The 27,993-nt window shown below is 44.8% G+C and overlaps 1 pseudogene; it reads left to right on the plus strand.

The window, feature by feature from the left end:
• Window positions 1-10,733: 10,733 nt before the first annotated feature.
• LOC133770553 (large ribosomal subunit protein eL14-like) lies at window positions 10,734-15,406 on the plus strand (annotated as a pseudogene).
• The last annotated feature ends 12,587 nt before the right edge of the window (window positions 15,407-27,993 follow it).

Consider the following 27,993-nt stretch of genomic DNA (forward strand, 5'->3'; position numbering starts at 1 on the left):
AAATGTCCCACCCTGACCATGGACGAGGAGCTGCTCAAAGCACAGGGGGCCCATAACTTTCTCCGTGAACCATCGAGGTGTGCTGGCAGCTTCACCTTTCCCTTTTACCTCCCGATTCTCTAGAACATACCAGGAGGAGTTCTTTAGAGAACTGAATGAGGCAAATGGAACTGAAAAAGACTGCATGGTGAAAAAGGGAGGGAGAAAAAGTGAAAACTAAAGATAGTCTAATGTGTCTATTCCCTCTTTGTACTTTCTTCTTCTTTTTCTTTTCTTTTTTTTTTTTTTTTATTTGACAGGTAGAGTTATATACAGTGAAAGGGGAGGAGGGAGAGGGAGAGAGAGGGAGGGAGAGGGAGAGAGAGAGGGAGGGAGAGAGAGAGGGAGGGAGAGGGAAAGAGAGAGGGAGGGAGAGGAAGAGAGAGAGGGAGGGAGAGGGAAAAAGAGAGGGAGGGAGAGAGAGGGAGAGAGAGAGAGAGAAAGGCCTTCCTTCCATTAGTTCACTCCCCAAATGGCCGCTATAGCCGGCGCTGTGCCAATCCAAAGCCAGGAGCCAGGTGCATCTTCCTGATCTCCTATGTGGGTGCAGGGCCCAAGCGCTTGGGCCATCCTCCATTGCCCTCCTGGGCCACAGCAAAGAGCTGGACTAGAAGAGGAGCAACCGGGACTAGAACCTGACACCCATATGGGACCGGCATCACAGGCGGAGGAGTAACCAAGTGAGCCATGGCACCAACCCCTCCCTCTCCAAACTTCCTACAGATCTGAGGAAGTCTTTTGGATGTAGAACCACTGATTGAAGAAAAGCCCATGTGAAACCAGAACACTTGTGTTTATTCAACAAATATCTTAAAGCAATTGTTATGTGTCCAACACTGTACTAGACGCTGGAGATGCACACCTAGGCACTACCCTTCTGGGACTCATATTCCGGTGACGTATAGATTTATCAGAAGGCTGTCTCACAACATTTAGCAGCCTGTACAGCGCTGTAGGCTTATCTACCTCTACATGTTTCCAAGACTACTGAGAAAGGCAGATATCAGTCAGAAACATCTTGTGAAAAGATTACCTGGAACAACTCAAGAATGTCTGCCGAAGTGCACCTGTTTATGTCTCCTCATCTGACAAGTGGGAGGACAACACTGAGCGGGAGATAGCAGGTGTTAACAAGTCCAAGGATCTGCTAACATCTCAGCCTGAGCAACAGCTACCTGGGTGCTACTACAGCTCTGCTCAAAACTGCAAAGCAGGTGAAGTTGGTCTACCCACCATCCTGGCTTAGCTTCATTATCAATCTCAGACACCAATGCATTCACACTGCCTTAAACCTGCCTGAAATCCTCCAGTAAGTCTAGACATGCCACTGGACTAGCATCTGATTAAAAATGCAAACCAGGTTTAATCTTACCAAGGATGCCTCAACATCCCCTGGCAGATCTTCCACTGAGACAGGCAGAGGTGGTGTAATGGGAAAAGCATGGGTTTGGGGCCAGAAAGACCTGGTTTTCCATCCTGCTTCCACCACTTACTGTTTTGTGACTGCAGGCAAGTTGGCTAACCTGGTTTAAGCCTCAAAGTTTTTTTGCCACAAAATTCAGATAACAATGCCTGCTCTAGGCCGGCACCGCGGCTCAATAGGCTAATCCTCCGAATTGCGGCACAGGCACACCGGGTTCTAGTCCCGGTCAGGGCACCTGATTCTGTCCCGGTTGCCCCTCTTCCAGGCCAGCTCTCTGCTGTGGCCTGGGAGTACAGTGGAGGATGGCCCAAGTGCTTGGGCCCTGCACCCCATGGGAGACCAGGAGAAGCACCTGGTTCCTGCCTTTGGATCAGCGCAGTGCGCCGGCCGCAGCATGGACCACGGCAGCCATTGGAGGGGTGAACCAACGGCAAAAAGGAAGACCTTTCTCTCTGTCTGTCTCTCACTGTCCACTCTGCCTGTCAAAAAAAAAAACCCCAAAAAACAAACAAACAAAAAAAAAAACAATGCCCGCTCTAATATATTTTGAGGAAGACTAAAGTTAAAGAATCTCTTCATTTCATATTCTATTCTTCCTCATCTGGTAAGGGGAACCAACAAAGCCCAGCAAACATTAAATGGGCAACGGCCTAGAGCCTGTCATGTAGTTGGCTGGTATCAGTCTTCGCTGGGAGGTGTGGAAAGATGACCGAGGCCATGTGCAGAAATTCAGAGGCTCACCTGAGCAGCACCCAAGTCTCAGGCCAAATCATGTGGAGGAAGCCATCACTAGTATAATCTCCCTAAGAAAAAGCATGAAAAGCAAAGTGCATTCTTAATGATTTCAAAAAAATGCGCAGGGTAGGTATTGTAGCACAGGGGCTTAAGCTGTTGTTGGGACACCTGTATCCCATACTGGAGCACCAGTTCCAGTCCCAGCTACTCCACTTCCAAGTCTAGCTTCCCACTAATGTGCACCCTGGAAGGCAGGAAGTGATGGCTCAAGTACATGGGTCCCTGCCACCCATGTGGGAGACCCAGATGGAGTTCCAGGCTCCTGGCTTCAGCCTGGCCCATCCTTGGCAGTTGTAGGCATTTGGAAAGTGAACCAGCATATGGAAGATATATATCTCTCTCTCTCCCTCTCTCTTTGCATTTTCTAAATATTTATTTATTTTGAAATAGCCACAGGGAGAGGGAAAGACAGGGTTTGGGGGGAGGGGATCATCTCTCTGCTGGTTCACTCCCCAGATGGCCATAATGACCAGCACTTGGCCAGGCCAAAGCTAGGACCCAGGAGCTTCTTCCAGGTCTCCCACATGGGCTGCAGAGGCCCAAACACTTGGCCATCTTCTGCTGCTTTCCCAGGCCATTAGCAAGGAGCTGGATTGGAAATGGAGCAGCTGGGACACAAACCATGCTCACATGGGATGTCAGCATCACAGGCAGAGGCTTTACCTGCTACACTACAGTGCCAGCCCCATCACTCTGCTTTTTAAGAAGAAATATATATTTTTAAATGTTTGAGTTTCTAAATAATCTGCCCTAGAACTAATGAAGAGAAGACAGGACTTGGCTTTATTTGAAGAGGTGACATTCCTGAGATTTGCAGGCTACCCTTTGGCAATACCTCAGGGCTGAGCTAGAGAACTCAAGGACTGGCTCCACATCTGACTTGAACTCCCACTGCTCTCTGCCAGGCATCCTGTACTAGGCTCCAACTCACCATGTCCTCCACACACAACCAGGAACTTGGGCTTTTCTGACCCTTGTGTTGTTCACACTGCTCTCCTCTCCCCTGCAAAGTCCTCCTTTCATGTCTGCCCAACCTCCCTCCCCACATGCGCAAGCTCCAGCTCACATGGTCCCCCTAAAACCATGGAGAGCTACTAGAAGCCAGGCTCAGCGTCTATGGGCCAGGGCCCAGAGGCCCAGTGTGGCAGCTGAGGTGGTAATCCAAACACTGCATTCCTGGGGTCGTCTGCAGGCCTCTCCAGATGACCCTTAACCAAAGCTGTCCTGAGACTCAACCATGAGCTCACAGATATATATAAATACCCACATCCCCCATCCTAAACCCACTGAATCAAAATACTTTACAGGGTTGGGGGAAATTGGGCATCTGTATTTTTTAAAGACTTTAGCCCTAGCTAAAAACGCTTCTCTCAGATAAGGATTTTCTTCTACAAATAAATAAGAGTGGACACCATGGTATTACTTCAAAGACTCTACAAATAGAGCTGCTGGAAAATAACACAGAAAAGCAGTCAGTATTTGCACAACCTGAACACTTACAGATCAAAGGGGGCAGGTAATAAGTAGTTTGGGCTGTTCAAAGATCTAGGTAAGGAGCCAGTGAAAGGTTTCATTATTTCTCAGGATTTATTGGCAAGCAAGGGACAGGAGGGAAGAGAAACTGAAAACATCCAGACGTTTGTCCTGAAACTACCCAGCACCTATAGGTCTGTAATTAGCAATGTAAAAATAGTTGTGGGTGAGACGATGATTTGCAAATACATCAAGTTCAGTGGAATCTCTCAAGTAATAAGGAAAAGTTTTCCTTAAGGACAAAGAATGCCAACCAATATGGTTCATTTTGTTTTGGGAAGGGCAACCATGTGGGAGGAGACAAGAGATACAGCAGACTCTGTTGCATTTTTGGACTTGAGGTGCAGCACTTTCTACAGCTGCTCATGAAATTTTAATTGCTTACATGGTTCAAACTGGCAGAGAGAGCAAGTCACAGGGCTGAACACTCACAAAAGATCAGGGAGGAAAGGTGAGACTCAGTGGCAAGCTTCCAGCAAGAAGAGGTGCTAGGCAGCTTGCCCTGGGGTCAGGACTTGCTGACTCTAGACTTAATTTTCATTCTAATTAGCAATGTGGAAGAGAGAACAAAAGATCCCTCAAAGAACCCTAAAGAAGACTTGCAAAGGGAGAAGCTGGCAAAGCCCAGGGAGTGGAGAGAAATGAGAGAGGTATACCCATAAAGTCTAAACTTTGTGCAAAAACACCAGAAAGTAGACTATGTAGAAAAAGGCAAACTATCTCATTGGATGAAAATTCACTGGAAGCCGCTACACTCCAGAAGCAGAAAGACACAAGCCATGAAAGCACCTAAACCATCTAGAGGGTTCAGAATGGACAGCACCCTGGAGAGGTGGGGCTGCCCAGGAGCCAGCCAGCCCTTCCCACCCAGCCTCCAGACCCAGATCTGCAGGGGCAGAAACAAAGTGTGTTCAGGTTACTGATCAACAGCTATGGATGGTTTCTTCCTAGAAAAACAAAATGCTACAAAAATCTCCTACTAACAAAATAATCCACTTGAAAATTTCTTTCCCCAACCACTGCCATACTATGGTCAGCACAGGCAGATAGCCAAAGCCAGAAAAGTGTCCACACCTCCACAGCGGCCTGTTCCAAGAAGAAAATGGTAAGAGTGGGTGGGTTGGAGGGGGATGAGGAATCTTATTACTAGCATCTGTTCTGGGGAGAGTAACAGCCACCACATGTTTGCTGAGTCCCTGCTATGGGTCTAAGCCTGTATTAGACACATACTTGTTCTATTTAACTAAAATGGTGGCGTCACAATAAGTGATTACACTAATGACTTGAAGAGGCTGAGTAGCTCCATGGGAATACACACCGACTACATGCAACTGCCTGCATTTGAATTGGTATCCTTCAGGAATCACAACCTATGCTCTTGCCCTCTGTTGCTCAGCCACCTGGTGTTCTCTTAGGAGAGCTCTCTCCCGGTTTCTCCCCGTTTCTGCCTCTCTGCCGAGCGTCACTGGATGGTGCTAGCATACAGATCATTTTAGTGTCCCCTTCAATGAGCAAGCCTTTCTTTGTGTAGAAATGTTTGAGGTGGTTTCCACCAAACTCTTTGCCCCTCTGGCTCAGTACAGAGCGAGGAGGCAGAACTCCCCTTCTTCCAGGAGTGATCTTATTCCTTAGAAATGCTTCACATAGATTCTGACAGTTCTGACTTCTAGTGAGTCAATCTCTGGCCCATTATTTCAAACATCAGGCAGAAGGGATTGAAGAGGTCTGCAGTGATCAAGCACTTAAAAGGAGCCGGAAACACAAGCTTGTTTGAGAAGAAAAGGCAGCAGGGCAGTGAAGGATGCCAACACCGGGGCTACTGGATCAGTGTGTAAATTCTGGCCCCAGCACTTCCAATGGGAGCAGAAACAGCCTCCCTAACCTCTCTCCACTCAATTTTCTCATCAGCAAAATAGACTGTAGTGCACATTCAGAAGAAAGCACTTAGTAATGCTCAGTGGATGCTAGAGAAACAAAGAGAACAGAGGCAAAGATTCCAGAAGCCCCAAAATGCCATCTCAACATCCCTAAGCAGAGCCTTCATAGAGTTATGTCTCTTGCTCACTGCTCTTTGTTCACCATTCCTTGTTTCTCTTTTACTCCATACATTAATATTTCTTTGAAGTCAGTCTTGCTGCTCTGATCCCAAGTAACCAAGGATAACAAAGAAGCAACCTATGCATTAGGTCGGGTGTCTACCGGAAATGGGCCACTGTGAGGCAGGCACTGGGCACAGCAGTTAAGACACTGGCTGGCACATCCCCACTCCATACTGGAGTGCCAGTTCCATGTCCAGGTCCAGCTTCCTGCTAACGTGCCCCCTGGGAGGCAGAAAGCGATGGCTCAGGTGCTTGGATCCTTGACATTTACGTAGCAGACCCAATTGACTTTCGAGCTCCTGGCTTCAGTCTGACTCAGTCCTGACTATTGCAGGCACTTGAGGTAGAAGATCTCCCTATGTGTCTGTCAATCTCTGTTTCTCTGTCTCTGTCTCTTTGCCTTTCATGTAAATGATTAAAAAATAAAAGATTTTTTATGGCAAACAAGGACGGGATTGTAGAATGGAAGGAGAAATAATCATGAAAATGGATCCCAAAAGGCCCAACCTCAACATTTACAGCAATGAAAGATGATTCTTGCTGATCTGAGATGAGGCTTTTATGATTTGCATCTCCTTAGCAAATTGAGAAACTGTTAAGACGTTGAAAAATTAAACCTAATCACAGAATATCTGAGCCCAAGTTAAAAAAATAAATAAATAACAACAACAACAAAAAAGGAAGAACAAGTCCAAACGAGCCTGCAGGGCCCTCTTCCCGTCAAAGCTCACCATTCCACTGCTTGTGACAGCTGCTGCTGATCAAGTAAGGTGGGTGTGACGCCGACACTACTTCTGCCATAAAGGAGAGCAGGCTGGAGGAGGGTTCTACACAGTCAGTGTGTGAACTCCACATGAAAAGGTTTCCTACCACACACAGCCTCCAATATGAGACGTGGAGAAGACAGAAACCCCTAAATAAAGTCGTATACTATTTTACAAGGTTTCTTGAGCTTTTTTCCAACACCTAGAACTTGATACTTTCTCAAAACGTACCCGTAGGATGAGAATAGTGAAATGGTACATGCAAAGGGATGGCTGGGTCGCTGTAGCCCACCCCCAGGTAAGCAGTGACAGCCATCCCACATGGTAGAGGGAGAAGCAGGCTTGGAATCTGGCCTCCAGAGAAGAATGTGAAATAATTTCTCAACACCTTTGTTTAAAATGTTGATCCTAGGGCTTCACTCCCCAGGAACTGAGATTCTGAGATACTGGACCCAGTATCTTCCTTTCATAATATGTTCTTCGGCGATTTTGATGCAGGTCATCTGTGGTGCCTGCTTTAAGGAACAACTGATCTAGTCCCACTTCACGGTGGCCTTACCTTGAGTCTTGAAGATGAGTAAAGGGGTGGGGACTTGGCCCAGGAGTTAGCATACTGTTTGGAATGCCTACTTCCCATATTAGCATACCTGGGTTCAAGTCCCAGCTTCAATCCTGATTCTAGCTTCTTGCCAGTGCAGAACCTGGAAGGCAGCAGGTGATGGCTCAAGTAGTTGGGTCCCTACCAGCCACATGGGAGGCCTGTACTGAGTTTCCAGTGCCTGACTTTGGCCTAACCTAGCTCCAGCTGTTGCAGGCATTTGGGGAATGAACCTAAGGATGGAAGAGTTTTCCCCTTCTCTCTGTGTATGTCTCTGTCTCTGAAGGGCCGGAGTAACTGTTTCGAAAAAGTGCCACCATTCAGAGAGGCAGGCCCGACTTCCCTTAAAAGCAGCATCACTCTGGGGAAACCAAAAGTTACAACGAGGCTGGCGCCGCGGCTCACTAGGCTAATCCTCCGAATTGCGGCGCCGGCACACCGGGTTCTAGTCCCGGTCGGGGCACCGATCCTGTCCCGGTTGCCCCTCTTCCAGGCCAGCTCTCTGCTGTGGCTAGGGAGTGCAGTGGAGGATGGCCCAAGTCCTTGGGCCCTGCACCCCATGGGAGACCAGGAGAAGCACCTGGCTCCTGCCATCGGAACAGCGTGGTGCGCCGGCCGCAGCGCGCTACCGCGGCGGCCATTGGAGGGTGAACCAACGGCAAAAGGAAGACCTTTCTCTCTGTCTCTCTCTCTCACTATCCACTCTGCCTGTCAAAAAAAAAAAAAAAAAAAAAAGTTACAACGGAACAGCTTGCTAGCGTTCACCATATAAGGAAATCTCCTGGGTCTGAACCAATCAGGAACAAGCACGTTCGATCAGGAAGTACCAGATGTCGGACCCTCGCCAGCAAGGGTCCAACGCAGTCACGACACGGTCACTGTTCATCGGTTCTCAAGGAACTTTCACTTGTGGGGGCAAAAGGAAAGTGGGGAGAGGAGAAAAGAAGAGGAGGGGCCGCGGCGGCCCACCCAGATCCCAATGTCCCTTTATGCTGATATCATCCAATCAGATGAAAGGGCGCATATAGTCTCAAGTCAAAAGTTCATCTGTTTCACCTGGTTCTTCCTAGTTGTTTATGCAGAGTCTGTCCTGCCTCAACTTCATCTATTTCACCGGGTTCCTCCTAGTTGTTTATGCAGAGTCCATTCTGTTTCATCTGTTTCACCTGGCTGTTTTCGTAGGCCTTGTGGTCGACCGATTGCTGCAAGCTATGTAGATGAGGAGGTTCTCACAGGTGGCCAGCCTGCGGTTCCCCACAACCAGAGGTGACCCCAGCCAATCCACTGTTACCCCACACCCCTTGATGACATAACCTGGCTTTAAAAGAGGCTCCCAAGCAGGGCCTTCCTCTGCAATCCGCTGTGCGGTTGAGTAGACAGGGTTCCTGCTGCAGCTTGTACTTCCGAAATAAACCTTGCTCTTGCATTTCAGTGTGTTCGAGTCTGGCGGCGTTTGGGGATCCGACGATCTGGGCACAATATCTCTTTCTCTCCACTCTGCCCCCTCCCACTTTTCAAAAACAAACAACAACAAAAGATGGGCAGAGTGTTGGCCAAGTTTCCCCCTAGGGAAACTTTTTAGTCTCTCGAAAAGTAATAGGTGCCAGCAGCTTCCAATATCTAAATGCAGATAAATATATACTGGGGGAGATGACTTATAAACCCACTCATCAACAAAAATGCCTTGGGTCAATCAGAAAAGAACTTTCTTGTAGGACCACATGGTAAGAAAATGAGAGCAGCCATTAGGAAAGGAGAAAGTCAGATTACCTCTGTTTGCAGGTGGCATGACTTTACAGAGAAAGAAACCTAAGGACTCCACCAAGAGACTTTTAGAACTCATTCATGAATTTAGTAAAGTTGCAGGATACAAAATCAACCCATAAAGAACATCAGCATTCTTATATACCAAAACAAACTCACAGAGAAATAAACTATAAGAGCAATCTTATTCAGAAGATCTACACACACACCACACACACTCATACTTTGGAACAAATTTAACTAAGGATGTGAAACTTCAACTAAAATTACTAAATACTATTCAAGAAATTGGACAAGGCACAAAAGCAACAGAGAGATTGCCCATGTTCATGGATTGGAAGCATCAATATTAAAATGCCATACTACTGAAAGTGATTTATAGATGCAATGCTTTACCCACCAAAATATCAATGACTTTCTTTGCAGAACTAGAAAACACAATCCTAAAATTCCTATGAAAGCATAAGAGACCCAAAATATCCAAAGCCATCTTGAACAAACAGAACAAAGCTAGGGGCCTCCCAATATAAGATTTCAAGACATATCACAAAGCTATTGTAATCAAGACAATATGGTACTGGCATAAAGAAAAAGACATACAGGCCGGCGCCGCGGCTCAATAGGCTAATCCTCCGCCTTGCGGCGCCGGCACACCGGGTTCTAGTCCCGGTCGGGGCACCGATCCTATCCCGGTTGCCCCTCTTCCAGGCCAGCTCTCTGCTGTGGCCAGGGAGTGCAGTGGAGGATGGCCCAAGTGCTTGGGCCCTGCACCCCATGGGAGACCAGGAGAAGCACCTGGCTCCTGCCATCGGACCGGCGCGGTGCGCCGGCCGCAGCGCGCCTACCGCGGCGGCCATTGGAGGGTGAACCAACGGCAAAAGGAAGACCTTTCTCTCTATCTCTCTCTCTCACTGTCCACTCTGCCTGTCAAAAAAAAAAAAAAAAAAAAAAGAAAAAGAAAAAGAAAAAGACATACAGACCATGGGATAGAATAGAAATCCTAGAAATCAATGCACATGTCTACAAGCAACTGACGTTTGACAAACATGTCAAAAACCTACAATGGACAAAGTACAACCTCCTCCAAAAATGGTGATTGGCCAACTGGACAACATGTATACAGAATTTTGAAAATTGGCTCCCTACCTCCCACCCTATATAAAAATCAACTCAAAATGAGTCAAGGTTCTAAATGTAAGAGCTGAAACCACAAAACTCCTGGAAGAACATATAAGGGAAGCCTTCAAGACATTGGCATAGGCAATGATTTTTTTGGTAAGACTCCAAAAACACAGAAAACAAAAGCAAAAATAAACATTGGAAAATATCAAACTAAGAAGCTATTGCACAGCAAAGGAAATTATCCACAGTGAAGAAACAACATAAAAAAAGGAGAAAATATTTAATATTTGCAAACCATGCAACTGACGAAGGATTAACATCCAGAATACATAAGATTCAAAAAAAACTCAAATACAGAAAAATAAATAATCCAGTTAGGAAAAAATTTGAATAAATGCAAACAGCCAATTAGTACATCAAAACGCCCAATATCATTACTCATCAGGGAAGTGCAAATCAAAGCCACAATAAGGTGTCACCTCGCCCTAGTTAGAAAGGCTATTACATCTGCATCTCATTAGCCACACGTGTGGGCAGCCTTCTACACATTGTCAGAGGAGGGCAGGCCTTCTTCCTTCTCGCCAAGCACAGCCGACATGGCGTCCAGGCGCTTCGTGGAGGTTGGCCGGATGGCCTACAGATCCTTTGGGCCTCGTGCCAGGAAGCTGGTTGTGGTTGTGGATGTCACTGATCACAACAGGGCTTTGGTTGATGGATCCTGCACCTGGGTAAGAAGACAGGCCACACCTTTCAAATGCCTGCCACTGTCTTCATTCTCAAGTTTCCACACAGTGCCTGCTAGAAATATATCCAAAAAGCCTGGGAGAAGGCAGACATCAATACAAAATGTGCAGCCACAAGATGGGCCAAGAAAATTGGAGCCAGGGGGCCGGTGCTGTGGCATGGTGGGTAAAGCCGCCGCCCACAGTGCCAGCATCCCATATGGGCACCGGTTCAAATCCCAGCTGCTCCACTTCCAATCCAGCTCCCTGCTATGGCCTGGGATAGCAGTAGAAGATGATCCAAGTCCTTGGGCCCCTACACCCACGTGGGAGACCTGGAAGAAGCTCCTGGCTCCTGGCTTCAGATTAGCGCAGCACTGGCCCTTGCAGCCAACTGGGGAATGAACCAGCAGATGGAAGACCTCTCTCTCTCTCTCTCTCTGCCTCTCCTTCTCTCTGTTTAACTCTGCCTTTCAAATAAATAAATCTTAAAAAAAAGAAAGAAAAATGGAGCCAGAGAAAGGAAAGCTAAGATGGCAGATTTTAACTGTTTTAAAGTCATGAAGTCAAAGAAAATGAGAAACAGAATAATCAAGAATGAAATTAAGAAACTTCAGAGGGAAGCTCTGCTGGAAGTTTCTCCCAGAAAAGCATTTGTCGCTAGGGGTGCTGTAGTTGCTGCTGCTACTGTTGCAGCGGTTGCTAAGGTTCCAGCGAAAAAGGTGACCACTGCAGGCAAGAAGGCTGCAGCCAGCAGGTTCCAGCTCAGAGGCTCCTGCCCAGAAAGCCACAGGCCAGAAGGCAGCGCCTCCTCCCAAAGCTCAGAAGGGCCAGAAAGCACCTGCTCCAAAGGCATCTGGCAAGAAAGCAGGAGAGGCTGTAGGAATGTGATGAAGGATCTTCCTGACCAAAAAAAGGGCTGTTAACAAGACAGTAACAACTGCCAGTGAGGATGTGGAGGAAAGGGTACCGTTACCCACTGTTGGTGTGAACGCAAATTAGTTCAGCCCTTATGGAAAAGAGTAGGGAGGTTACTCAAAAAAAACCTAAGCATCGATCTACAATATAAAACAGGGATTCCACTTCTGGGTATGTTTCTGAAGGAATTTAAATCAGCTAGTGAAAGAGACACTTACACTCCCATGTCCATTGCAGCACAATTCATAATAGCCAAGATACGGAATCAACCAAGACATTCCCTGATGGATGAACATATAAAGAAAATGTGGTATAAATATACAAGGAATATTATTCAGCCATAAAAATAATGAAATCTTGTCATTTACAGCAAAATGGATGAAACTGGATATTATTGTATTAAATGAAATTAGCCAGGTTCAGAAAGATGAGTAACATGTTCTTTGTGTATGTTAAAATGATTCTTAGAGGTTGGGAAGTGGGTGGAGAGAGGAGGTAGGAGGAGGTTGAATAAAGAGTACCAAAACACACTCAGAAGTATCAAGGTCTAGTGTTTCCCCTCACAGTGGGAAGACCAGGGTTCACAATAATGTATTACACAAATCACTTCTTTTTCTGTGTGATCCCAACACTTTGTTCAGATATGGCTGGATCAAACCAGAAATATCCGGTTGTGTTGTGGCTAACTCAATCCTAGATCTTGCTACAGCCTCTGTGTTAACCTCATAAAAAAAAACTGAAAAATTATCACAGATAAAATGTCTAAGGAGACCTGATAACTAAATGCAATGTGGGATTCTGAATTTGAATCCTGGGAGGTAAAAAAGACTGTATGAAGAAGTGAAACAGAGGAGCTTGGTAGACTGCAGACACACAAGGTAATGAATTGGAAAGGCTAGTTACCTGATCTGCTTGGTTCTCCCTGTACATACGTTTTGAAATATTGTATTCTAGCCCATAAAAAATATACAAGTGTTATGCATTAATCAAAAATTTTATAAAATAAAATAAGGGGAAAAAAGAAAGACAAGAGGAGTAGCATCACACGAACCACAGACCCTGCCCACTAAAATTCCTGTTACATGAAGTAACATGCTTCTACATAAAGCCTGTGTCCCTTGGAGATAAAATTCCTGGAAAACAGAGGTTTTATTGCTTTGTTTTAGAAAGAGTTCAGGGCGAGTCTCTCCGTTATAAAATATGAGTAAGTTAAGAGCTTAGTATATTCCAAAGCACCATAAAATCTAACATTATTACTGGCTTGATTCCAATGGTGAGCTTTTAAGAGGAGCAAAATAATAAGGCTTGTTCCTGTGAGTGCTCTGACAGAAGAGAAGGGGCTTCACAGTAGAGGGACGTTCCCCCAGAAACCTGGGATGAGTGCATCCTTGGAGGTCCAAGTCCCAGACACAAGAAAAGGCTCGGAGTTCGGGAACAGCCCCTCTCTGGGGAAGTTCAGTGTCTCTCCAGGTGTGTGAGTGAAGGAAACCAAACATAGACTAAGGAGGAACTGGCAAGCTTAGCTCCCAACCAAACTTAATCCAATGAAGTGAAATGCAGGCTACACAATGCAGTCAAGCAAAGGAACCAGGAAGGTAATGCAGGGCCCTCCTCTACTCCGGAATGCAGCAGGCTCACCCCTCTGTGGCAACCTGATGCCCCACCTCCTTCCCAACCAGGATTCTTTTCTATTCTGTCCTACTGGTGTCTGTTGAGTGCCTACTGTATGCTAGGGAGTGGGGGTTCACATCTGCTAGCAGTGCGTATACCTGTCATTCCAGAGCACTGTCCAGTTTCACTTGACATAAGGAGACACCTGTGAAGTTCCCTGTGGAATTTTAAACAACAAATGATCAGAAACTCAAATTGTAAGATCTGAAAGCACAAGCTACTTACCTGTGGGTTATATCCCAAAGGTTTCTTTTTAAATTTATTTCAGAGATCAGAACACATTTTTCCTATGGTAAAGTGTTAGGCGTGGCCATCAGGTATTCAGACTAAACCTAATGAATTTATAACATAACTGAAATCATAATTACAGGGACAATGAAAACAGGGGCACATTTATGCTACATTAATATAATTAAAAGTAAAATGCTTAAAATAGTTAGCTTCAGTAATGATATCCTATAAATAATATTTAACTGAAATTTGATAAAAATTAGAATTTGAAAATTTTGTAGCAAGTATGAAGAAATATTTAGAGAACTTCAGATTCTTAGCTCACATTTTAAAAAATTTTTCTGTTTATAAAAACAGTACATTTTCTTTGAAAATTTTGAAAAGTGTATTAAAATTAAAATTGCCTAAAAGGAACACAATTTGGAAATTTGGATAACAGCACTAACCAATTTTCATATAACTGTAAACCACACATGCCCATATAACCCCAAAAATATACACAGATTCTTTCACAATATGGATAGCAGCACTAACCAATTTTCATATCACACATATCCATATAAACCCCAAAATATACAGAGAGATTCTTTCACTATTGATAAAAGGCTTTTAACATAGCTCAGATTTCTGGAGTGCACAGAAGAGATCTAAATTAGCTGTCCAGATTAACTAGGTGATTTCCAAATAGGCTCTCTTATCCAATATCATTCACCTCCCATAAAGAATAAGGTCAATTCAAAGACTGATTTTTTTTTCACTTTATGAATTGTTGGGGCTATTGTTTACTTCTTCGCTTCCCCTGAATTAATTAAATTTTACTACAATTTACTTATGATTGATTTCCAGATTTAGATTCAGAATCATATACACTACAGCTAATAATTGTAAATGCAAATAATCCTTAAACAGCCATAGTTTCTTACAAACAGTTATTTTTTCAGAAAATCTGGGTAATCCAGCCAGTAGGAAAGACACTGCCTTGGGACACTAAATGACAGATAAAATAAACACCAACTAATTACTAAAGAATCCAGCCTGAGATCATTTCCAGTTGTGCCAAACGCCACAGGTGGAGCAATCGTTTAGCCCGTGTTTCATAGAGGAGTACCTGGGTTCACTTCTCATCTCGGGCTGCCTCCTAATGCACACTGTGGGAGGGGGCGTTGATAACTTAAGTAATTGGGTTCCTGCCATCCACGTGGGAGACCAATTGAGTTCCATGCTCCTGTCAGTCTAGCCCAGCCCCAGCCATGTGGGCAGACGAAATTTCTGTCAAATCTCTCCCAAGTAAATAAGAAAATAATTTTTTAAATCAAAGGGTATTAGTCAGTCTTTCCTCATATGTAATGGTTAATATTAGGTGTCAACTACACTGGATTAAATACTGGACACCCAGATAACTGATAAAGCATTATTTTGGTGTATGACTATGAGGTTGTTTCTGGAAGAAGTTAGCATGAAGCAGTACACTCTTGCCAATGTAGGCAAGCCCTGTCCAGCTTGCTGAGGCCTGGAAACAAGAAAAGGGCACCGAAAAGGTAGATCTGCTGTGCCTTCTAGAGCTGAACATCCACATTCTTCTGTGCTCAGACATCCTAACTGCAGGTTCTTGGGACTCCAGACTGAAGGACTTGCCCCAGCAGCTGCCAGGTTCTCAGGTCCTTGGGTTTGGATGGGGAGTTACCACCACCTGCTCTCCTGCTGCTCAGCCTTGGAGCTCAGCCTGAATTCCAACACCAGCGTCCCTAGTTCTCCAGCTTTCAGATGGTACATAAGGAGACTTGTCATCCTCTGTAACTGCCTGAGCCAATTCCCAGTATCAATCCCCTTCTGTACATTAATATATATATATTATATATTAATATATATTATCTGTACATTAATATATAATATTAATATATATAATATATAATATATAATATATAATATATATAATATATTATATAATATAATATATATAATATAATATAATATATATATTAATATATTGGTTCTAGCCTCTGGAATATCCTAACACTTTCTACAAGGCAAATGCTTGCTTTGAACAAAATCCAAACAGGACAGGTTTCTCCACCATGATGGTCTCCATCAGGTCCTTGCGGTTGTGATAATTAAGACATGAAATCACATAAGTGAATTCTAGATGGGAATGGCACTCAGGAACTAGTGCACTTGTCTGCAGTGTGTAACTGACTCACACATGTGCTCCTGTGCCTCTCAGTAAGGAGAACACAGGAAATTTCTTTTGCTGTACAGATTAATTTTTGGACCATTGTTTATAAGCATGCAGCAATTCTGTCAATAAATGTTACAGCTTGTGTGCTACCGTTGTGCTTTCTGAAAACTGTGAATGAGAATAGATTATCCTGCCCACCGATTCTGTCTGTATGCCTTTTCTAAATATATCAAAATAGAGAAGCTATTTTTTTAATTCTCCATGTGCCTTAAGCAATATAAAACATCAAGCTTTACTCAAGCATGATTTGAAGCAAGCTATTGAAAAGTCACGTCCTACAATTTACTTCTCAGCTTCTATCTATAATTGGATTGATAAATAATCAAAATATGTACCCAATCAAATCCATTTTGAAAATCATTTGACTTAATATGAAAAATAAAATGGTCATTTGGCATTGCAAGGTAGAAATTAACTGAATAAAAGCCTTGTTTTAAAAGACTAAGTACTTTTACTGACAAAGCACTAAATAGGTACATTCACAGTTAGTTCGGCTGACACCATCTATCCACAAACCTTCACCCAAAGCTATCCATCTCCATTCATGAGGGGCATCTGAAAATCACCTGTTAGCAATACCAAGGTATCTCCCTGGACAAGGACGACTGCTGGCACGGTAACAGGTACAGATAACTAGGAAGGTTAAGCTCTATAGCACAGCAGGGTGAGTATAATGAACAAAAACTCAACGTATACTTCAAAATAGTGGGAGAGAGAATTATCCTAATTTACATCCATGTGTTAAGAATATCATACTGTTTGCCATGAATGTGTACAACTATTACATATCAATTAAAAACGAGAAAACACTTTGACTTTGCGATTTCATGGCCCTGGAAGTTCTCAAGATAGCATTATAATACTCCCAATGGATCTAAGAGACTGTTGAGCAGTAGAAGCAGTTTTGAGGATTCACAGCTATCATGAGACTCCTGGGTTGGACTCTCAGAATTTCTTAAGCCTCAGAATTCTAAGTTTCTAATAAAAATGCATGGTAAGTAGAATTTGGAGGATTCTCTGAATTCTGAATCCCCCAATTGATCTTAATCTTTATAGACAAACTCCTCTAATCTTCAATCCAGCATCTTCCTATGAAATTCAGTATTTTGGTTAGTCATTATTCCCCAGTGAAAAATGTTATCATTTTATGAGAAATAATTCTGTATTATAATTGTGATATTTTATATGTATTTAGCATTTACAGAAATTGTCTCAGGAATCCCCAAAATATGTCAGTGAACAAAAGTCTGTAAATATACAGTCATAGTATTAAGTACCTGATTAGCAACACAGAAAAATCACATATTTTATAGCAAATACTTCTTAAGAGATATTTCTGTTTTTTAAAAATTTTTAAAGACTTATTTCTATTTATGTAAAAGGCAGACACACACAAAAGGAGGAGAGAGAGAGAGAGAGAGAGAGAGAGAGAGAGGAAAGAGAGACAGAAAGAGAGATTTCCCACTCTCCAGTTCACTCCCCAGATGCCCACAACAGCCAGGGTTGGATCAAGCTGAAGCCAGAAGGCCAGAACTCCATCCAGGTCTCCTACATGGGTGGCAGGAACCCAGGCACCTGAGCCATTATCTGCTGCCTCCCATGGTGGACATCAACAGGAAGCTGATCAAAAGTGTAGGTGGAACTTGATCCTAGGCACTCTGACATGCATATGGGGCATCCCAAGTGTGGCTTAACCCACTGCACCACAGTGCCTATTCCCATTTATTAAATTTTATTTATGCATTTACTTATTTATTTTAGAGAGAGAAAGGAAAATCTTCCATCGGCTGATTCACTACCAAAATGCTGACAATAGCCAAGGCTAAGACCAGGCCAAAGCCAAGAGCCTAGAACTCAACTGGGGTCTCCCATGTGGGTGACAGGGATCCAAGTACTTTAGCCATCACCTGCTGCCTCCTGGGGTCTGCATTAGCAGGAAGCTGGAACTGGAAACAGAGTTGGGACTTGAACCTCGGCACCCCAGTATGGGATGCAGCTATCCCAAGTAGCATTTTAACTCCTGTGCCAAAGCCTGCCCCATCTTGGGAGTGAACCAGCAGAAGGAAGACTTTCTCTCCCCCCCCCCACCCACATAACTCTGCTCTTAAATAAATTTTTTTAAGGAGAGAGAGAGAGAATAAGTAAGACAATCAAAGAGTAAAAGTGTGGAATTGACCAACACAGCATCTGAAAAGCATGACAAACTGGACCCATGGAAACCTGGTGCCTAGGTGACTGGGGGTTAAGGCTTCAACATAGGAATTTAGGGAGAACACAAATCATCCCATATGTACCAGCATGCACCCTACATGCTGATTTCATCAAAATAGTATCCTATATCTAATGCTCATTCTGCTTATTAATAAGCCACTAACTTTCACACTGAAAACTTTTATATTTACTACGCCGATTTACAAAGTTTCACCCACTTGCTTACATCAGGTGCTTCGCCGTGAGTCAGGTGCAAGGGCATCTGATTGACAGAGTCCAGTACTAAGGGAGGCTAATGCAATCAGTTTCTGACCTTTCTGCTGGAGCTGGGAACTCACACAGTCAGGTTTTATCTCTTCATCTATTTCAGCACAGATGATGTGATATTCAGTGTATGCCAGCTTCAACTCTAGGGGCAACCTATCGCCTTGCCAGAGAATGTACACCTGACAGTACCCAGGAGACTACAACAAACGGTCCAGTTACCATCAGCTGAATAGTGTCACGGGAACAACAGTATCGTGTGGAGTTTGCCCACATTTCATTACTTCAGTGGCTCACTGTCTCCTGGAGATTCTTCAAGGAACCTCACAGATAACTACCCAGCATTCATTTCTTTGCAGCCAAGCCATTAGATATCAATCCTTGGATTTTCACAAAGTATACAAAAGATACACTATAGTACAGTGAAATCCTCGCTCACACAAGCTGTGTATCACATGTGGACCAGCTGACCTATATTTGGACATATCAGCGCCAAAAGTACGGAGAATTAGAGAATCAGCTTGTGTTAAAATCAGAAGGCATATGGCAGACATCTGATACAGGTGGAGAAACAGTGACCCAAAGAAGAAAGATGGTGGGATCATCACATCTAATTTCATTTCTACCCACAAAAGGATGTGCTTAAGTAGCCTCCAAACCTCACTCTGCGATAACAGTCCTCACCTAACGATTATTTTTATTTAGGTTGAATCCCTAACCCTGCCCATGTTAGCCTGAAAGGTGAGCACAATAGATATTCCTGTTTGGGGAGATGTAATTTAAGAGAGAACAGTGTTCTATTTCTGTTTGGACCAATAATGCAGGGTGGCGGGCAGAGGTATCTGAAAAATGAGCACTGTTGGGTCTCTATCAGAGACCCCCAGAGCCACGGTGTGCCCCTGAGCTACCTTTCACCTAGGCATCAATGCCCCAGCCCCAGCCCCAGCAAGCAGTCACAACAGAGAGGCTTCGGCCTCTTGCTCCATCCCATCTCTGTGTCAGAGAGCAGTTCAGCCAGGTGTTAGGCCAGAATCTTCCTGGGTGGTGGAGAAAGACTCAGGGAGACTGAGAAGGAACAGACCCACCCCTCCCCAAACCTGGCCCCACATCTTCCCTACTCAGGCCAGGCCAGTCAAAGGGAGCTCTGCTATTGGGGGGGGGGGGTTAAAGGTACACAATGACTATTGTCTTTTATGTTTTTGGGTGTGGGTTTCATTTGGGAGAATTCTCTCCTCTATGCTTGACATTCAGCAATATCTGTGGTTGGAGTTCTGTTTTTTTTTTTTTCTTTTGAATTTTTGTATATGTTTTAAAACCCAAATTGTTCAAAGAAATGCATATTGTTCCTGAATGTCAAATGGCATTATCTTCTACATTAAATGTATTTTTACAGAGAATTAAATCTCCTGTAAACGTAAAAGCTAAAAACTGTTTTCTAAGTCCCCTTGCTTCAGAATTTAAAGTATTTTGTAGTGATTTGGTTGGGTTTTTTCGGGGGCAGCAGAGGGTGGAAGGGATGGAGGAAGGGAGAGTTACCACACTTCAGTAGATCAAGAAAAAAATTATTTAACCATTTACACATTACACTATACTACCTGATCCTTCAAGGCATACTCATGTTGATAAAGTTCATCCTGGTTATGCTTTCATTCATTCAACCACTCCTTCATTCACAAAAGTTGATTGCAAACCCCTTAAGTTCAAAGCACTATGCTAAGAGAAATGTATAGGAGAGAAGCTTGGAGCATTTAAGAGCAGGATGTTGGCACACATATACATTGAAGGCACATTATTTAAGCTTCTGAAATCGTGGACTAATTAAAGTACAGGAAAAGTGGCATCGATGTAGCTGGCAAAACTGCAAACAAGGGAGATCTCAAGCAGTAAATTTCATTCGCCAGTAAACCCCAATTCATTACGTCTATCCAAAGGAAAAGCTAATTACTAGCTTTAGTTAATTGCTTTCCTGGCTCTGCAACCTTAATACAGAAGGCAAGAGGAGGCAAGAAGGGATTGAAGAAAAGATCCTTCCAAAATGCACTCCGGACAATCAAAAACACAGCTGCTCCTCCCTGGCTGTGGTGTTGGACAGATTCCCTTAGCCAGGTCCTGAGAGGGCTTAGGACAAACAAGAGGGGTGGCTGTGAGAATGAAGCATTACTTGGTCTCTGGCCTGTGTCTGAAGGCCCAACCCTTTTTGAGTGGGGTCTTTCAAGACTCAGCTCAGACCTCACCTTTGCAAGGAAGCTTTTGGACCCTCCTTGTCCCCATCTCCACACACAGCCAGGCCCACAGGGCCCTGATGCACATCCCCACATGTCTGTGCTTGCCCGCCACAGAGCATCCCGCAGCATCAGCATTCCTCCAGGCCTTTGGGTGCTTAGCACAGAGTAGGCACTCAATAAATGATTTCTGGAAAGCTATGGTACATAGGTCATGAAATTTCCAGAATGTAAATTTAAGGGAAAACATAAAGGAAAATGGGCATTGCGTACATTTAAATAATACAAATACATAAAGGAAAGTTTACATATTAAAAAAAAAATTGGCAGATAGCAGAGGAGAAGCAATGGCTTATCCCACAGGGTAAATGCAATCCACCACATCTTCCAAGTTGCTAGAATAGAGGTCATTAGCCTAAAGGTAACTCTCAACTCCAATCGCTAAAGGTGTGGGGTCCACTTATTTTTAATAGAGGGGAGCATTTCAGAACAGGATGTTGACACACATATTCACTGAGGGAACCATAATTTGAGCTACTGAAACCTGAGACTAATTAAAGCTCTAGCTGTTGGAGCTCACCCTTCAAATTTTGCAAGATTATTACATTTAGAGAATGTGTGAGGTTACAGTCAAATAAAATTTGGACAAGTTAATCTGAAATATTAATTGGTGCACCTAATTATTACGCTGTTACACAGCAATTAGGTATCTGTAGTAAACAGCTCATGTAGAGTACTCTAATAATTAGCACAGGTAAATTATACTTTCCTCTTGCCCCTCTGGCTTCACTTCCTCTCCGATACGTGGAGAAGTGTCTGTGTCTACAGTATCCTCGACGCCGTGTCTTTCTCAATGCCCATGACACACACACCGTGAGCACACGCAGCAAAAGAAGGAAAGCCTGTGCAGCCTGGCCCAGACTCCCTCTTCACACTCCTGACTCTGCAATGGCCCCCGAAGTAAGTGCACCCTCCACCCCCAGCATGCTCGCTCCCTAGCTCGCTCTCTCTCACCTCCCTTTTGTCTCCCTCCTCTAGAGGAAGACTCAAGCTATATCAGTCTGAAATGCAAAGAATTTAAGTAGCCTTACTTTAAGCAAATAATAAAAAATTACAAATTAAAATTATATAAAATGAATGTTTATTTAAAATGAGAAAAGTCTCACCAAACTAAAAAAAAGAAATACCAGAAGATTCAGAAAAACAAATAACAAGTTACTGGTATCATACACTTCTATAACACTTCGCCACAGACGTCCTTCTGGCTGTACACATTTCTAAGTTTTTCTCATCCAGTGTCGCCCACTGGAAGCCAATGCAGCCTATCACAGCAGACCCCCAACCCCATCCAGTGGGCAACAGGAAGACTCCTGGGAGCCACTCCACTGAAAGGATGGCTACACATTAAGTCACTGCATGTAGAAGTGGCTGCAGGCCACAGAGATCTATATTTCTGCTATGTCCCTTACATCAGATTAAAAAAAAGAAAGAAAATGAAAAAAAGCCTGTAGTCTCTCTAACTCTCCAACAGTAGTAGTACAACAAAGGCAACTTAAAATGGAAAGTTCAGGAACTTGACCAGTTCTGGCTAACATATCTTACTTTGGCAAATGCTACTAAACACATGACCACACAAGTACATCATGAGGGCCTCTCCAGGGCCTTGGAAAGGGCCCTGAAACTCAAGTTGGGGATCAGCTCATTGGTAAACCCACCTCCACCTCCTCTACATCCTTCCATGGAATGCAACATGACCTGGGTTCACCAGAGCCATGAAACTCCAGGCAGCAAGCACCATACTTTAGGGAAGGATGGAGGACAAACTGGAAAGGAAAACAGGAAGAGGAAAGTCAGACAGAGGCCCTTTGTCTTCAAGGAGGGTTGAGGGGAGCGGCTAGGGCTCTAAGGTGCGACTTTGAGCTCAAGCAAGTGAACTCCAGGACACCAGGCAACAATGAACTCAGTGCTCTGCACATGTTACTGAGTTCCATCCTCACCACCACACCACGGAGAGGAGGAGGGGAACAGAGAGGGGAAAGAGAGAAGGATGAGGAGAAAAAGCAGCAGCAGCAGCAGGAGGAAAAATGAGAAAAGGGAGAAAAAGATTATCAAACTGAAGAGGAAAAGCGAACAGGGGCAGAAAGATAAAAGAAAAGATTTCCTCGCTGTACGCCTCTTCACTGGGAGGGAGCAGTGTTTCTCTTCTGTGTCATAGTAAAATCAAAAGCCTTTTTTCAGACTGTTCACTCATCCTCTTAAATTAGAAAGAATGACCATTCTTTTGGCTTGGTTCTGCACAGTGCAAGTTGTCATGATCTCACTTTGAAAAAAGGGAAAAGAAGAAAAACATCCTCCCAAGAGATTAATATCACTTTAAACAAATACCCAGTAACGCAGCCACTGGGTGACCGGCCACATTCTCCAGCAGCATGTGAGTCTTGCAGGCAGACTTAAACTGGATGCCAATCTCCATGTCATCTTCCATCTTCAAATTTCTTCAGGCAATCCCAACACTCCCCAACAAGAGTGGGGTTTTCCTTTACATTTGCTTGTACTACTCTTTTAACAAACTCTTACAATTCTCTTCCATGGAAAAAAGAAAAACAGTATCAGAAAAGCTTGGAAATATCACTTAATCTGGGCTGCATGTGTGAAATCTATTCAGAAAATTTCAAAAACTCTAATTCTCAAACCAGTGGCTTGTTGAGCCTCCAGAAAGTTCAATTATTTAGGAGGAATGTGTTTAGTCAACATTAGAAGTAAATTCACTCATGGAAATTCTGGAAACCCCACTGTTGCATAGCTTTGCAGACTCATAGACTTCCTGATAGTCAGGGGCCTCTGGCGGTCACTCCGTGAATCCCCCAGCCACTGCGTGCGACCACACCTAGCCTAGGATTCCAGATGAACCACCTAGTCCATACTGTTGGTGAAGACATCCAGAAGACATTTCATAACCAATATCGGTACATGCCACGACGCTATCATTCTCGCTTTTTGGAAGCCCTTCATTATTTCCAAAGATACTTCTATTGCTCCACAGCCTTTATGAAAATAATGAGATCAACATCTTCACAACTTCAACAGGAAAAATAAGCATAGCATTAAGTCATGTTCTTTTCATCTCCGAACTAACTTGTCCATACTTTTCAGTCCTTTAACCATCTGTGTGGCTCCCTCAGCTGTGGGCAGAATATCTAAACATCTCATTCTACAAAAGAATTGGTTAGGTTGAAGGAAGTGTCATTGCACAATGCCTAGAAAACTTATATGGCCAAACTGTCTCCAGTTCCCTAAAACATGTTCAATAATTAAAAGAATGCTCTATCAAAGTCCAAGGCTGGGTAAATCTGAAATGATAGCACACATCTAAGGCAACTAACGATACCAACACCAAGCCAGCACACAGCACTAGCCCTAGGAGGTAAACTCAGAAGACAGTCAGGGAACTAGGAGACCTGGGCCTCCGAGGGGAGATGCAGGCATGGGACAGCAGGTTGGCCTTTGGTTCACAAGCTGTGTTCACTCTCCACTGCCTCTGTCTTTCCTTCCTCTCTTTTCACTTCAACTCCTCACTGTACCACCTCTTCCTATCTATCCTTATCTTGGGCATGTACTCTGCTCTTAACTGGAAAACTAGTCGAAATCTCTGCTTCTTTTAATGCTGAAACATCTTCAGAACCATAAGAAATGGATCTCAAGAGCAGAACAATGTAAAGAGAAGGATGCTGAGCTGAAGGCAGGACACCACGGTTGTTTTTCTGGACTTCTGCCACCAACAGTTTCTGTAAGCTTTCTCAAGGGATTCTCCTCTTTGAACCAACTTCTTCATCTATTAACCGAGTGGTTGTACCAGACGAGCTCTTCTTTCTGGCTTAAAAAGTCCATGGTTTGATTTTTGGAGGAGAAAACAGCAACTGGGAGAAGGGAGGTTTGGCGGGAGTTCATAACTGCACCTTGTGGATGCTTCCCGCTCTCTCCTCTTCATCAAAGGCTGCGGCCTTCTTGTGGGGTAGCAAACACTTGCAGGAAAACATTATTTCCAAACTGAGACCTAACCCAGGCCCTGCACCCTGGTGCATCCTCCACCACAGTGATAAAGGATTAAAGCTGGGCAGAAGGAAGAGTGAAGAAGTCAGAGTCCGAGCCTGCTCCCAGACACAGCAGCCCAGACGCTACTCCCTGCTAAGGGGCCTTTCAGCAAAGACTGCACGTTAGGAGGCTGCTCTCTGTGTCCTTGTTTTCCCTTTTTGCTAATCATCCCCACTTCCATCTTTGGGCCTGGTTGAGCTCTCACCACCTCCCGTTCCCATCTTCCTGCCCTCATATCCTTGATTTCCTGGTGAGTCAGTCTTCTTGCCTACCCCCAGGATCAGTGCAGACTGGATATTCGTTCCTTTGTGCAGCCACTGGATTCTCTCTCAGAGTTCTCCAGAAGAAAGGCACAACGATGTAATAACATCATAAATATTGCTCGCTCCTGGTCATCAGGACATGGTAAACATCTCTCTCGTGCCATGGGGAGGAGCGTGATGGTGCAAGTTGTTCTGGCAAGCTTTGGAATAAGACAGATGAAGAGGCTTTAAGATGGTTCAGCCTATAACCCTACCCTTATGTCCGCTATCCTGAAGAAATAAGAAGTGTCATGCAAAGTGTGAGAAGGTAACGCAAAGGAGAAAGAACAAACTGTTCTCAGCTATGATGTCTGTGGCTTTAAGTAACAGACAACAACAAATCCGTTTGCATAGTAAACATGTATCCAAAGAAATCAGGAGGTAGAATGGACTAGTCGATTTAGCAGTGCAAAACTATCATCTGACTTGTGCCTCTGCACTTCCTGGTTCCCTACCAGCTTCAGGCTAAATTTGGCTGCCCTAGTGGTCCACGGAGCCAAAGAATGCTTATCAGCATTCTTAGTGTCCAAAAGACATGGAGAAAGCCTGATTTCATGCTGCTCATTCTCTGAAACAAGAACTTTTTTCCAAAAGCTCTCAGGAAACTTCTCACTGGCCAGAACTGGGTCACCTGCTGTTTCCAAAATCAGTCACTGGCTGGGAAGCAGGGAAAGAGGAGCAGCGCACAGCACCAGCACTCCCACCTCCTCCCACTGAGATCAAGCCCGCCCAGAGTACTGCTAGGGAGGGGTGTCTGGGAGCCAATCTGGGTGACCTGCCCAAGAGATGAGGATACCTGTGTACCAGAAATCGACTTGAGTACTAAGAGACTTGCAAATTCAAATATAATAGTTCTTTCCAAGCCCAGGCCTTTGGGTACTTCAAACCTGGTCGCTACACATTGAGAAATAAAAGCGGACTTTGAAAGACTAAGTACGAAAGAGTGTGCGGTGACGAGTTACAAGACAGAGGCGAGGCATGCTTCCAAGTTCCCAAGAAGCAGCAGAGCACCATGAAGCCTCTGGAGAACAGGGGAGGGGAGCATTTGATTGAAGGGTAAGAACAATCCGTAGGTGACTCCCTTTGGCTCAGAGTATTGAGGCAGCTGAACTAAAACAGCTTCAATCTCGAGGGAATATTCACAGGGAATGAATTGGTGATGGCTTCGTTTTGGAAATGCTCCAATTTTGCACTAATCTAGAACACGATTACTGGTTGCCGTACATTTCTAGGAAAATTTCCACTGGTGAACATTGCCTACATTTTCCCAATCACACTTTGCTATCTTTTGCTAGAGAAACAATTTTGGTTTTTTTCTCAATTAGGGTTTTTTTCTCATTAGGGACCTTGCTGTGCCTAATGACAGGCAATGTTTAAACTGGCTGTCACTGGCAGTGCTTTCCTAAAATTTACTGGCAAAAGATTTAGGTTCCTCTCATCTCTAATGAGGAGAACTTGGCAAAAGAACATACTCGGGTGAGATGCCACACGCCTTATGGTTTTAAATAAAAAAGTCATGCTCAAAGACGCCACGCCACTCAGCCCAGACGAACTCTTCTTTCCTTTATGAAGCCACCAGACTACACCTCGGAGTTCTTCAGAAGGTACAATGACGTAATGAAATCAGAAATGATGCTCACTCCTGGATGTCCACCGCGAACAGCGTCTGGGGCTGTGGCAAAGGGGTTCTCTCGTGCCTTGGGGGTCACAGAACGAGATCCCCTGGCTGAAAGGTTCACGACTCCAGTCCCTGGCGGTTCACTGGCCTGAACTCCCCGTCCCTCGGGGCACGCACAGGAGAGGGCCATGCACACGAGAGGGCCACGGCGTCCCCCCAGGAAAGGCAGTAAGGCCCCATTTCTCTACTGCCGTTCCTCCTCTTCTCCAAGCTTCCCAGAAGTAGGTGAGGCATCCCCGGCACCACGTGGCCCATGTTGACCAGGAAGAACGTGGTAGGGTTCCCAAGAGCCGCCGGGACACCCACTCCTCTGCCACCTGCACTTGCCTGCAGAACGACCGAGCGACGGGGTCCTGGGGAGGACCCCGTGTTGAACCTAAACAGCACCTAGGCTGCCATTAGCATTCTCTGCCGAAACACTGACAAGAAGGTTCCTCCGGGCCTCATCCAGGGGACCTTCCTCTCTACGAAGCAAACACAGCAAGCTCCAAGACAACCCAGATGCATTTCCGTGATCCCCAGCCAGGGCAGCAAGCGCTTGGGGCTACTTCACCTGTGGGGCTAAGCCGAGGGGAGAGGGTCTTTGGGTACAAGAAGGCTGTGTCCTGCTTTTGTGGGGGATCCGTCTAAAATATCAACCTGGGCCACAGGAGCCCAGTGCCATCAGCTGGCCAGTCCTCCAAAAAGTGCTAGTTCCTAAGTGCCCAGTACCAGGAAGAATTAGTCACAGGCAAAGAGAGAAAAAAAAAAAAAAAAAAAAAAAACCCTCTTGCAAAGAGCAAACCGGCTGCCAGGGAAGGAGAGGGAGAGGAAAGTGGGAGGACACGCATGGCTGCTGCTCTCTTCAGATCTGTGTGCATGACTCACTACCTGCGACTTCCAGGACCGGAATCCGATCTGACTCATCAGCCAATAGAAACTTTGACTCCTGCCTCGAGACATCGAAATGCAACAAACAAACAGGCATCTTAGGAACATGTGTATCTCCTAGAGGCGCTTGATGGACACACAGGCACACCTTGTCACACAAGGAAAGTGACACCGCTGTCAGATGCGCGGAACCCGTGCGTGTTTCCAGCAGCTGGGATTCCTGCCAGGTGTCACTGCTAAGAAAGGAGGTGGGGGGAGGGAAGGTCCCCTCTGCGTGTGGCACGAGACCCTTATTTGGTGAAGCTTCTACCTGTGCCCTGGTCCTTGGGCCAGCCTGATAACGCGGGACCACGGCAGGGGCAGCAGCGGCTGCTTACGTCCCATCCCAGGCAGATGAATGGAATTCCAGGCCGCTGCAGTCATGCTGGCTTGGGACAGT

Source organism: Lepus europaeus, chromosome 11 (genome assembly GCF_033115175.1).
Source record: "Lepus europaeus isolate LE1 chromosome 11, mLepTim1.pri, whole genome shotgun sequence".
Taxonomy (NCBI): Eukaryota; Metazoa; Chordata; class Mammalia; order Lagomorpha; family Leporidae; genus Lepus; species Lepus europaeus.